At 38.6% G+C, this 12,323-nt stretch overlaps 1 long non-coding RNA gene across 2 annotated transcripts in view; it reads right to left on the bottom strand.

Annotated features, from left to right (window-relative positions):
* LOC132775469 (uncharacterized) overlaps window positions 1–3,674 on the bottom strand; it is a 68,225-nt gene extending 64,551 nt beyond the window's left edge. For both annotated transcript variants that reach the window (XR_009631545.2, XR_009631544.2), the window contains exon 1: window positions 3,493–3,674. This is a non-coding gene — a long non-coding RNA (uncharacterized lncRNA). The remainder of the gene's footprint in view (window positions 1–3,492) is intronic.
* Between the last annotated feature and the right edge of the window lie 8,649 nt (window positions 3,675–12,323).

The raw sequence follows: 12,323 nt of genomic DNA, 5'->3' as shown, positions 1-12,323 counted from the left end.
CACATGATCTTGGAGGCGTCTACGGACAATGCAGGCTCTTTGCCTTAGAAATGAAGATGAGCATCGGACACAACTAGACTTAATGTCAGGGGAAATCTTTACCTTTTTAAACACTCTGATTGTCCCATAATATTTTCTGTCAACTCCCAGTATTATCAGAAATGTTTTACACCATTTCCTGAGGTCTTTTTTGTTGTTAAAAAAAACATTATAGAATAGGAAAGAACAGGAAGAAAATCTGGGACCTCAACACCAAACTAGGATTCCTGTGGCCATTCCCCCTCCCCCCTCCCCAGAAACACCATGGTAAAAATTAGTCTGCTTAATGTTATTCTTCTAGACTAGAGAAACCCTGGTTTGTATGTCGCTTTTAAACCTTTGTAAACATGCTGAGTGCAACTATCATTAACCCCAAGGTCACTGTGAAACTGACCGGATACCATTGGATTGTTTCTACTTTATGACCATACAATTCTTACTTACTCGTAACCATTTGGAACCAAGTAACATTGACCTCTGGATAGTCTGAAGAGCACACTGTATCTCATTATAATAATCTCAGCTCCATTCTTTACTCAGCATTAATTATTTTCCATTCTAAAACATTTTGTGTAGCACGACAGTAGAACTTTAGCCTATCATTATCTGTGGGTCACTTTACCCCTAGCTCCTTATTCTCTGTTATGAAACATTGCTTTCTCACCACTCAGAACAAAGCCAGTCTCATTTACACACACCCCCCCCCCCTTCCTGGCCATGCTTTGGACGATGCTAATTAAATGTTTCTAAACACCTCCAAGGCATTGCTGTAACACAGAAAGATGGCATATGTTTTTTCCTCTGAATTCCATGCAAGCATAACAGTTTGACGACTCTTCGTGAAAGTTCAGAGTTCAAGTGTAAGTTCGTCACTGCCTCTTCTCTGTCCAAGCCCAAATGGCAAACCAAATTTCACCTAATGCCAAGTTAGAAGAGTTAAATACCAGCACCAACCCTTTAACATGCGAAGAAGTGGTATCTTTAGGATGGCCTGAATGTGTCCCCTATTATAAAGGTTAAAAATAACATTACAGTCAGTTCCCAAGTTACGAACAAGATAGGTTCTGTTGGTTTGTTCTTAAGCTGAATTTGTTTGTAAGCCAGATTAGGTACATTTTTAAAGTGTATCTTTCACGATAGATAGATAGATAGATAGATAGATAGATAGATAGATTAGCATGTGGTGTTTGTTTTGATGTCTGTGCTCTTGTTCAGAAAAATTCACCTCACTTTCTGTCTGTGATAATTGGATTTTGAAAAATTCATCTTGTGGAAGCACAAATTGGCAAAAGAGCTTCAACAGAGACAACCTTCCCCCATGATAACTCTTCCAAGAGTGGATTTCCCTTCCGAGGGGTAGATTTCTATCACTTCCTGTTGTCTCACCTCTGTTCTTAATTATGAGTCACTTGTAAGTCAGATGTTTGTAACCCAGGGACTGTCCATATAGATATCTAGAATTAAATACCTCTAGAACAGTGTTTCTTGACCTGGGGGTCAGGACACCTGGGGTGGGGTCACAAAGGGGGTGTCAGAGGAGTCGCCAAAAACCATCAGAAAACACAGTATTTTCTCTTGATCATGGGGATTCTGTGTGGGAAGTTTGGCCCAATTCTATTGTTGGTGAGGATCAGAAGGCTCTTTGATTGTAGATGAACTATAAATACCAGCAATTACGACTCCCAAGGTCTATTTTCCCCAAACTCCACTGGTGTTCACATTTGGGCATATTGAGTATCCGTGCCAAGTTTGGTCCAGATCCATCATTGTTTGAGTCCACAAAGCTCTCTGGGTGTAGGTGAACTACAACTCCGAAACTCAAACCCTTCCAGTATTTTCTGTTCGTCATGGGAGTTCTGTGTGTCAAATTTGGTTCAATTCCATTGTTGATGGAATTCAGAATGCTCTTTGATTGTAGGTGAACTATAAATCCCAGCAACTACAAGTCCCAAATGACAAAATAACGCTCTTCCGCAACCCCACCAGTATTCAAATTTGGACGTATCGAGTATTTTGCCAAATTTGGTTTAGTGAATGAAAACACATCCTGCATACCAAATATATACACTACAATTCATAACAGTAGCAAAATTATAGTTATGACTTAGCAACAAAAATAACTTTATGGTTGGGGTCACCACAACATGAAAAACTGTATTAAGAGGTCACGCCATTAGGAAGCTTGAGAAACACTGCTCTAGATGCATTTGTATCCTCCCATCTCTTCTCTCTCTTCACTTTAGAATTAAAACAATGGACACTTCATTCTTGTGGGTTTTTTCGGGCTATAGAGCCGTGTTCTAGAGGCATTTCTCCTGATGTTTCGCCTGCATCTATGGCAAGCATCCTCAGAGGTGAGGTCACTTCATATAGCTCCTATAATCCACCAGCTAACATGTCTATTGGGTGGGAAATTGGGGAATTGTAACCCAAAAAAATAACCTTTCCAAGAAGCACTACATCTCTCTCCATCCCTATATTTATAATTGTCAGCACTCTGTTACAGTTCTATGCAGTAATTGGGAAAGAATCTGATGTGCTCTGAAGAGTGATCATTTGAAAAACCCAGGTTTTTTGGAGAGAATTCATCTCTTGAGACTATCCTGTTATGTGTGGTGAAGGAAAGTGTGTGAGCAGCTTCATCTTGGCCGCTGTGTCAGGGCTTGAATTGGAAGCCATGCAGTTTTCCACACAGCGCCGACTCAGACTCAGCAATTTGGTAAGAGGACTTTCTGGACTGAAGACAAACTGATGCAAGAAAAGAGGCACCTCCGCCCTCCCAGACCCAACTACAGACCATTCTAAACTTGATACAGTGACTTGAAGAGATATGCCAAGGAGAGAATGGTGACACAGACACACGGCCCAGGGATTGTCAGAGGACGACTGCCAACGCTTCCTCAGCTGACCATTCTTAAAGGGAAAACACATGCGTCTTGCGGAGCTCTGCCAGCATTCTGCTAACAGTCATTTATGGGTTTTGGCTCCCGATGGGAACAAAGCTAAAGAAATCTTACCTAAGAAGCCAGCTAAGAGGCATGCAGTACTTTGCAAGAAAAAGAAGGCAGGGTTGAAGAAGAATTGCCCATTCTTTATGAACCAAGCGCAAGAGGAAACCACATTTTGGAACGGCATTTGTGACCTACCAACTGCTATGTAAATTCAAGCCCAATTAATTTGAGTCTGGAGAATCATACTAGAGCAGAGCAAACTGCAGTCATTATATTCTTGGGGTTTTTGTTTTTGTTTTTGCTAAAACCAAATATGAATGTATCTACATGAAATCCTAAGAAGTGTGATGCTGCAGTAGTAAGTATTTGCAATAAATTTCCCAAATTGATCTCAAGCTTTAGAAATGGCATCAAAGCTCTTACTGCATTAGGTTTGTGTAACAGTGTATCCTTACTTGTAAATTATCCCCATGGCAAAAGGGTAGGGGGGATTGGGATTTACCTTGAAGCAAACATGTTCGGCAGGCTGGCCATTACTATCATTGGCTAGCCACAAGGATACACTAGACTGAAAATAACAAATGTGCTAAAAATGCTTCATCGCCTTCCTGTTACGAGTTTCTTATATAGCCCTGCCCTTTCTCAGAAAAGATATATGGAGAAAGTGGCAGTGCATTGTGTGTGTAAGGGGGTAGCTTCAGCCAGGCTGTTTAATTGGTTCCAGGTGGCTCATGAGTCAAACCAGAAAGCTTTTGGTTGGGCAAAAATGTGCCACAAATAAAAACTAGCTCTAGCAGCTTAGCCAGAAGGAGCTGAAATGTAGTTTCCAGTTTTCCTAGGAAGAAGTTGGATTTAGAAAAGCAGTGACAGCGTGTTACTTTTTGGCTAAAGAATATTATGAAAAACAAAGATCATTGGAAACTTACTTTGTAGGACTCAGGTCCCAATACTTCCCAGTGAGCAGACTTGCTGGCTGTGGGATTTTTAAGGGCTATAGTACAAAATAAAAGTGATTCCCCCCCCCCCCCCAAATTGTGAATACAGTTCAGTAGGCAAGTGGTGGTAGTCTGCAAGCTTTCTAACAACACTTTTCTAGCTATGCAGCTTGAAATAAATATATTAGTAGTTGATAATACTTTTCTATCCACACTGTGAAACAGTTCTGCCAATCAATGTGGTGGCTTCTTTGTCTTCTTCTTCCTCATCTGATAATTATTAGTTGCAGTTTAATCTTTGAATTATGTTGCATAAAGGCCTGGCTTGCTCCTATCCTTTTTCACAGAGCTTTGGTAGACAAAAAACAGTACAGTCAGCAAATGATTTTTGTGGCTTGCTAATGAACATTTTTGCCAATTAATTGCTGCAGAGTGTGCTGCTCTTAACGGGCACAGAGACAAAGGGTGGCTTCCAAATTGGAAACTGAAATATAGTTGCATTTGGCAGTTGCATTTGGCATTTGGCATATTATAGATATGTTTTTCTGAGCCTACTCTCTGGGATGGCCATGCCCTCTATGTGCAGTGTTGGCTGAGTCATCTCATATCAGTGGAGTGGTGAATCGGCTTTTGGGTTTCGTTAAAACTTTAATCTGAGCTAAAGGAACTATCCAAATGCTGAATCTACTTGAAGGATAGAGTTAAGCATCACAATGCCAACATCGGTCTAAAAAACAGTGGATTCACAACTCAGTTATATGGGACTCATCAGTTATTGCTGCTCCTTTGCTTAAGTGCTCTTCAGTTAACTTGACTACAGCTATGTGTAGAACTTTCCTTCTGTTTCTTTTTGTATTATAAATACTCCAATGAAGTAAAGTTACTCAGAGTTCAACAAAAAAATCTTGCTATTTTGAAGTCTTACTGAAATAAATAAGAGATTTACTTATTGAAATATATTGAAGACACGACATAACCAGTGATATTTACAAATTGCTGATGGAAGAAGTACAGGAACAAGATCACCTTAAAGAAATGGAGTCCCCAGTGGTGCAATGGGTTGAACCCTTGTGCCAGCAGGACTGAAGACCAACAGGTCGGAGGTTTGAATCCAGGGAAAGCACAGATAAGCTCCCTCTGTCAGTACCAGCCCCCCATGCGGGGACCTGAGAGAAGCCTCCCACAAGGATGGTAAAACATCAAAACATCCAGGTGCCCCTTGAACAACGTCCTTGGAGATGGCCAATTCTCTCACACCAGAAGCAAATTGCAGTTTCTCAAGTAATCCATGACACAAAATAAAACCTTAAAGAAACAGGGGAGTTAGACTATAATAAGGAAATACACCCTCAAAAGTGGAAAGGAATTAGACTAAATCAAATTGATAAGGAATACTCTAAGCAGTGCTGGAGGAGCCGTCAAGAAACTGCTACATACACACACATCTGTTGGTCTTGTAAAATGTTCAAAAATTTTGGGAAAATGTATTTCAAGAAATAAAAGGAATCACCAAAACAGAAATAATAGGAATGCCTTATCGATAATAATAAAATATCAAAGGAGCTACATGAATTAATTGCTAATCTGGTAACAGCAGCAAGATGGTTAATAGCCAAAATATGGAAAGAAGGAGGGGAGTACCAATAGGCAGAATGCTATAGGGAGATCTGGGATATTGCAATAAATGATAAATTGGCATACAATATTAAGATTAAAAAAGGATTACTGAAAAAGGATGATTTTGAGAAGATATGGGGAAAATTTATAGAATGTGTATATATCAGTGGTTCTTAACCTGTGGGCTGTGGGCCACCAGTAAGCCACGAGGATGAAAATCTGGTCCATGAGCCTCCTTCCTCTTTATTTTATTTATTTTATTTCTGCTCCTTTTATACCACCTGCCACTTCTTCTCTGTCACTAACCATGGCATATGTTCTGTATCAGAAACTAGAGCTGATGTGGTCTATCCAATGGAATTTTCTGAATCAGCACCCCAAACCAAATCTAAAGTTGACCAAAAACTTGATTTGTAACCCTTTTGGTACTAATGTTGGAGAGCGGTCCCTCCGCTCTCCAACATAGTCCCTGATCAAGTCAAAATAGTCCCTGATCAAGTAGTCTCTGGTCAAGTAGTCCCTGGTCAAGTAGTCCCTGATCAAGTGGTCCCTGGTCAAGTGGTCCCTGGTAAAAAAAAAAGTTGGGAACCACTGGTATATATAGAAGGTAAGAGGAACAAACCTGTAATAAATACAAGAAGAATTGAATTTTCGAAATAAGTGTTGTAATTGGCTAGTCTGGGGTGAAGGGTAAACAAGAGGAAGGCAGATAGAAGTAAACAATAAGTATGTAATAGAGTTAGAAAATAAACATATTATAGGAGTCAAGATATACATATTTCTGTACTACAAATCTGTTATGGAGATGCGGTATGTAGAAGAATTTTTAAGCACTGTATATTTTAAAATAATAATAATAATAATAATAATTAAAAAAACTATAAGTGCAGTATACTTTAGATGGGGAAAGTTTTTAACTAAATTAGGTGCTTTTATGATATAATCTATCATCATGGTATGTTATTAAACATATATAATGATTGTATCTTTGTTGATTTTACTTGTTGACCTTATTAATACATTAAGAAAAGCCCATATTATGATGTACTTTCTGTGCCGATACTGTTTTAATATGTTTTTCTTTTATATGTTTTTGTTGGTTACTATATTTGGAACTTTGCTTTCTTGAATAAATTTTTTTAAATTTTTTTTAAGAAATACATTGAAGATTTGTTCATATGGAAATAAATAGGGTTGAATTCTGAGTAAAATTGATTAGTGATTAGAATTAGCAAACCATTCAATAAGATATGTTATGTATTTTGTTGAGCTCAATACATTTGAATTACAACAAAGTGTCTATGTAACAACTTTGCAGGTGGAAATAATTAGTTAGGCTATTATTTCAAGTTCACACTCATGACAGATGGGCTGCCATTCACAGCTGAGTATATGTACATTTGGCAGAAAGCTTAAATTGATTCAGATTGATTTCTAATCCCTCTCCTCCTACTGCTTTTTTTTAGTTTGCTAAGTTAGTTTGTGCTTTATTTTACTATTTTCCTCTACTTTCTATCAATGTGTAGTGCAAGTGTGGACAACCATGGAAAGCTAGGAGCTCCATTAGCCTTCCTAGAGACTTTGGAGGGCTATATACAGACACCCCACCACAATGGCTCCTGTGAAATTTCTTTCTTAACCTTAAATACACTCTAGAGGCATGGAGGCATGTTTTGGAGAATTCCTATACTTCTGGTAGGCATTTGGGGTGAGCAAAAATATTTCCTTAATAAAAAGTTTGCAAAGTGTCATTTTGATCCCTGGGCTTCTTGCTTTGGCTTGTTTCTCTGCAAATTTCTGTCAGAGAAATATGTATGCTCTTTTTCTAGCAGACTAGAGTTTGGGCAGTGAATCTACAAGTGAGGAAGTCACTGAAATAACAGGTTTTGAAAATCCTTCAGCCTTAACAGCACAGCACAATCCACTGAACTGGTGTAATGTCATGCTTAGAGTGTCATGAAGTGTGGACTAAGAGACGTCCTACTTCAAATATCCACTCTGCCAATAACAGACTAAAAGATGTTGAGAAGATAAAAAGGCATGCAGGGAAGGGGAAAGCTTTGTATGTCCAACGTCTTGGGCTCTTCTATGGAAACAAGATACGAATGCAATAAACAGTTTTATATTATTACAATCTTGTTTGTACATTGATTAATTTATTAATATTTGCATTTTCTGTTCAGAACTCCAAATTGGAGTTGGCAAAATTTGAGAGAATCTAGGGATAGAATGGGTAAGGTAACAACAACAGCAACACTGTATTTACATTCCGCTCTGTCTCCCTGAGGGAACTCAGAGCAGATTACAACATACATATGTAGGAAAACATTCAATACCTTTTAATACAGTGGAATAACAATAACAGTGGAATAACAATTACATACAAATTTACAGAATTTGTAAATTTACACTTTCCCCACTCCTGTACTAAAATCATATGCCAAAAGTGTTTCTAAGCCCTGTGCTCTTACTCACTGTACTGCCCTTGTCATTACACCATGTTGCTCTAATTACTAACTTTTAAAAAAAGTTAACATTCCATAAATAAAAATGCACCTATCTGCCAGCTGAGGACAGCTTATCATCCATGTGATGAAACACACTTTAGCCTTCTGAAGTATTTTCTAACTTCATAAAAGTTCCAATGAACTGCTGATTATAAAAATCCTCTTTGATTCAACAAATAGTTGTGACCATAAAGGGTAACCTGCAATATGCAAATATCCAGAGTCAAATCATGTATGTTATCATGAAGTAGAATGATTGTTGTGAGTAGCTGTTAGTATTCCTTTAAAAATAAAATAACCAATACCACTCCTGTGTTTTAAACATGTCATTACCAGCTTTAGCACAGCAGGTTAATCACCAGTTGTGGCTATATTAAATCTTGCCAACCAAAAGGTTGACAGTTCGAAGCCGGGTCAGAGTGAGCTTCTGATCTTCAACCCAGCTCTCCCGCCCACTTAGCAGATCGAAGACAGCAATGCAAGTAGATGAATAGGAACCGCATTAAGTGAGGAGGTATTTTAGGCACAGTGTTTCAGAGGAAAGCTCTTTGGCAAGGAGATGGAGTGACAGTACCCCCTGTGGACAAAACTGAGCCCAGTCTCCAAAAGATGCCAAATGATGGCGGGCGGGGGGGGGGGGGGGGGAGGGGGAGCCTAAATATACCTCTATCTGTTGTCTGTCTTGTTATTGTATAATTGGCATTGAAAGTTTGGAATATAAGTACTGTAAATAAATACATTACAATAAAATACCTGTATCCATGGGATCAGGCCCGTAGCCAGGATTTTGATTCGGGGGGGGGGGGGGGGGGGCTGAGTCTGAGCGAAAGAGGGTCTACCCTAGCAAACCTTTTGTATCGTTACCCCAATAACCCCATGCTTATGGGATATATTGAGTGTGGTGATCAGATCATGATATGATAAAAACATAACAGTTTAAATAATGCACTAATAAGGCCTTCTCGTGGACCACCATGAGAATTTGGGGGGGGGGGGCTGAAGCCCCCCAAGCCCCCCCTCCCCCGGTTACATGCCTGCTTGGATCAATATTCACAGTTTCATGTAACATGTCTGATAAAGTATACCCACTCTAGGCATTTCTAGGTCCTCCAGTATGACTTTATGATATTCTTTGGTCAGAAGTCTGTCACTTCTCTAGGGTTTGCTATTATCCAAGATTTCATTTATCCATGTGAGATAGCTGAAATTCAGGGTGTATCTACACTATGGAATTAATGCAATTAGACATCACCTTAACTGCCATGGCTCAATGCTATGGGTTCACAGGGATTGGTAGTTTATTGAGGCACCAGCACTCTTTGGCAGAGAAGGTTCAAGACCTTTGATGGTTTAATTGCAACTCCCATGATTTCATAGCACTGATCCATGGCAGTTCAAGTGGTGCCAAAGTGCATTAACTCTACAGTGTAGATGCACTCTCAGTCAAGACATTTAAAATTCTTCAGGAGACAATGGCATAAAATGCCTGCCTTTTAGGTCTGTGTGAGTTCTCGAACAAAATGCAACTCCAAGGGACTAAAATGTCCCATCTGGCAGCATGAAGGTTTTAAATACCACAGAATTTAGTGTGAAAGAGGGGGTTCAAGAGAAAAGCTCTTAGTAGAAAGGCTCTTAGTAGAAGAGCTTTAACCAGACAAAGTTGGCACACAATAATCTGGATATATGTAGACTATATTGTTTAGAAAGGATTTTCAAACAAAAGAGACTGTGCCAAGCTGCAAATAAACATGCTGAAGAGATATTGCTGTGACAGCTTGAGTATTTTAGGCACTTAAATATAAATACAAGAAGAAGTAAAAGTAATAAAGAAACGGCTTGTCTGTGAACACTGTCAGAACTATGACCTAATTATTGAGAGAAGTGGGAAGAACAAAATACAGGCATTTGGCATTGGGCAGAGAACTTAGAATACCGAAAACTTGCTTTTTCATATTCTTTGTATACAAGAAAATATTTGCAGAAAAACATACAGACACATACATACATACATACATACATACAATCAAGCTTGTTTTTACAGGGAAACCTCAGTACAGGTGTGTTGATTCAATCAAGGAAGGCACAGTCCTGAGTTGGCAAGATCTTGATAGCTCTCTAAATCAAATAAAAACAAAGGCATCTAGTGTAATGTGCAAAGCTGGGGGTTAGGGACATGAGTGCATTTCCAACTGTAAAGGAGTGAGGGTTTAATGCCCAGAATAGTTTTTTGTCCCTTTTTGTAACTAGTGAAATAAAATATATGGTTAGAACTACAATCTGGATATAGCTATTTTACATTACTCGCTCAATCCAATGTATATCAACTCAAAATAATTTCCACTGAGTTCAAGGGTGCTTACTCCTAGGTCTTGTATATATGTCGTTGGAAATGTTTTTTTCCTTGCATCACTCTACTAGCTAAAGTAATGTAAAGTTAAAAAGCCCTTACTTTTTTAATTGATATGTATAGCATTACATGAAACTCTATGAGTTTCATGATTCAGCCTTGTACAAACCTACATGGGATGAGAGACATGGAGTAGAACATGTGAGAGTGTGCATGACTGCACTTCATGATGACAGACTGAATATTACGTTGGATTAGATTTTCATTTTAATACAAATGAAGCAAATAATTCTGAAGTGTGTGTGTGTGCATGCGTGTGTATGTATACACACACATACTGTAGTTTGTTTCAGAAAGGACACGCCCAGGCTCTCTTCAAGTCTTAGTTTTAACACAGGGAACATGAATTGCTTTCATCATTCCTTACTGAAGAGAGCAATTCTTCTGCAGCAGTTCCCAATCTTTAGTCCTTCGGGTGTTTGGGACTACCAGAAACCACTGCCGGTTTGGCTAACTCTAAGGAATTTTGGGAGCTGAGGTCGAAAATACCTGGAAACAGATAGATACACACACATATATTTTAGTTTGTTTTAGCTATACACACAGAGCACACATCATCTTCAGGTGCATCTATGCAATAACATTAGTGAAGTTTGAAACCACTAACTTCCGGGGCTCAATGCTATTGGATCATGGGAGCTGTAGTTTTACCAGGTCTTTACCCTTCCCTGCTAAAGAGTACTCGTGACTCACCAAACTATAACTCACTTGATTCCATAGCACTGAACTATGGAAGTAAAAATGGTTTCAAACTGCATTAATTCTACAGTGTAGATCAGTGGTTCCCAACCTGTGGTCTGTGGACCACTAGTGGTCCACAAAAAGTAAAATATGGTCTGCGGCCTCACCATTATTACACCAGTGCAATGAGAGCAACTGGTCTCGCAAAACTCTCTTATAGTGCTGAGGCTTATTAAATATGGTTTTCTGTGGGTGAGCAGATGGCGACTACTGGATGGCATGCTTTCTGTATCGGAAACTAGAGCTGATGTAGTCTAGCCTATGCAATTTTCTGAATCAGCACCCCAAATAACCAAACTGAATCTAAAGTTGACCAAAACTGATTTGTAATCCTTTTGGTACTGATGTTGGAGAGTGGTCCCTAGTCAAAGTGGTCCCTGGTTAAAAAAAAAAAAGAGTTGGGAACCACTGGTGTAGATGCACTCCAAGAAAAAATAATTCTAATTGAGAGAATTATAATGTGGAATTATCACCTGTTATTGTCTTAAGAAATAATACTATTTTTTTAAAAAAAAAGGCCTGGCAGTGCCTTTGATTGAGGGGCACTCCTTTCTTTAATCAATGGAAAGCTTTTAATTGAGTGATCAAGCCAATTCATTGATTAAAAATTTCAGCTTCACATTGAGGGCAGCTCTCTCTTTCGTTGATTAAAAGCCTTTACTTAAATAATCAAGCCAATTAATTGATTAAACAAACTTAGACACAACATTAACAAATTTTAATATTAGCTTATTTTGGCTAATTTAAGCAGGATGCAAAATTTTGTTCTCCTTCTGGCAAAATTTTCCAGGTATAGAATTCTGATTATTTGTTTTATGAGCACAGAATATTTTAAGAATAGCCACATTCGGAGTCCCTTTCACTTAAAATTTGGCATTAGATTAATCAATGCTAATCTTTCTGGGTTGTCAATATGCAGATGAATGCTTCGTATTGAAAATGACTTTGTATATTCAGGGCGTTATGATAAGAGAGGATGAGGAAGAAGAGGGTGTTACTTATACATAGTTGCTAATAAAAACGTCCCTGTAGAAATAGCTTAATTTCTACTACTTTGTAGCAGTGATTGAGATCACCCCAAATGTGGGGTGTTTAACTCCTAGGGTCAAAAGAAATAATTAGTGGT

This window comes from Anolis sagrei, chromosome 5 (assembly GCF_037176765.1).
Source record: "Anolis sagrei isolate rAnoSag1 chromosome 5, rAnoSag1.mat, whole genome shotgun sequence".
Lineage (NCBI taxonomy): Eukaryota > Metazoa > Chordata > Lepidosauria > Squamata > Dactyloidae > Anolis > Anolis sagrei.
Note: the sequence above shows the minus strand (reverse complement) of the source record. Positions and strands in the feature narration are given on the sequence as shown.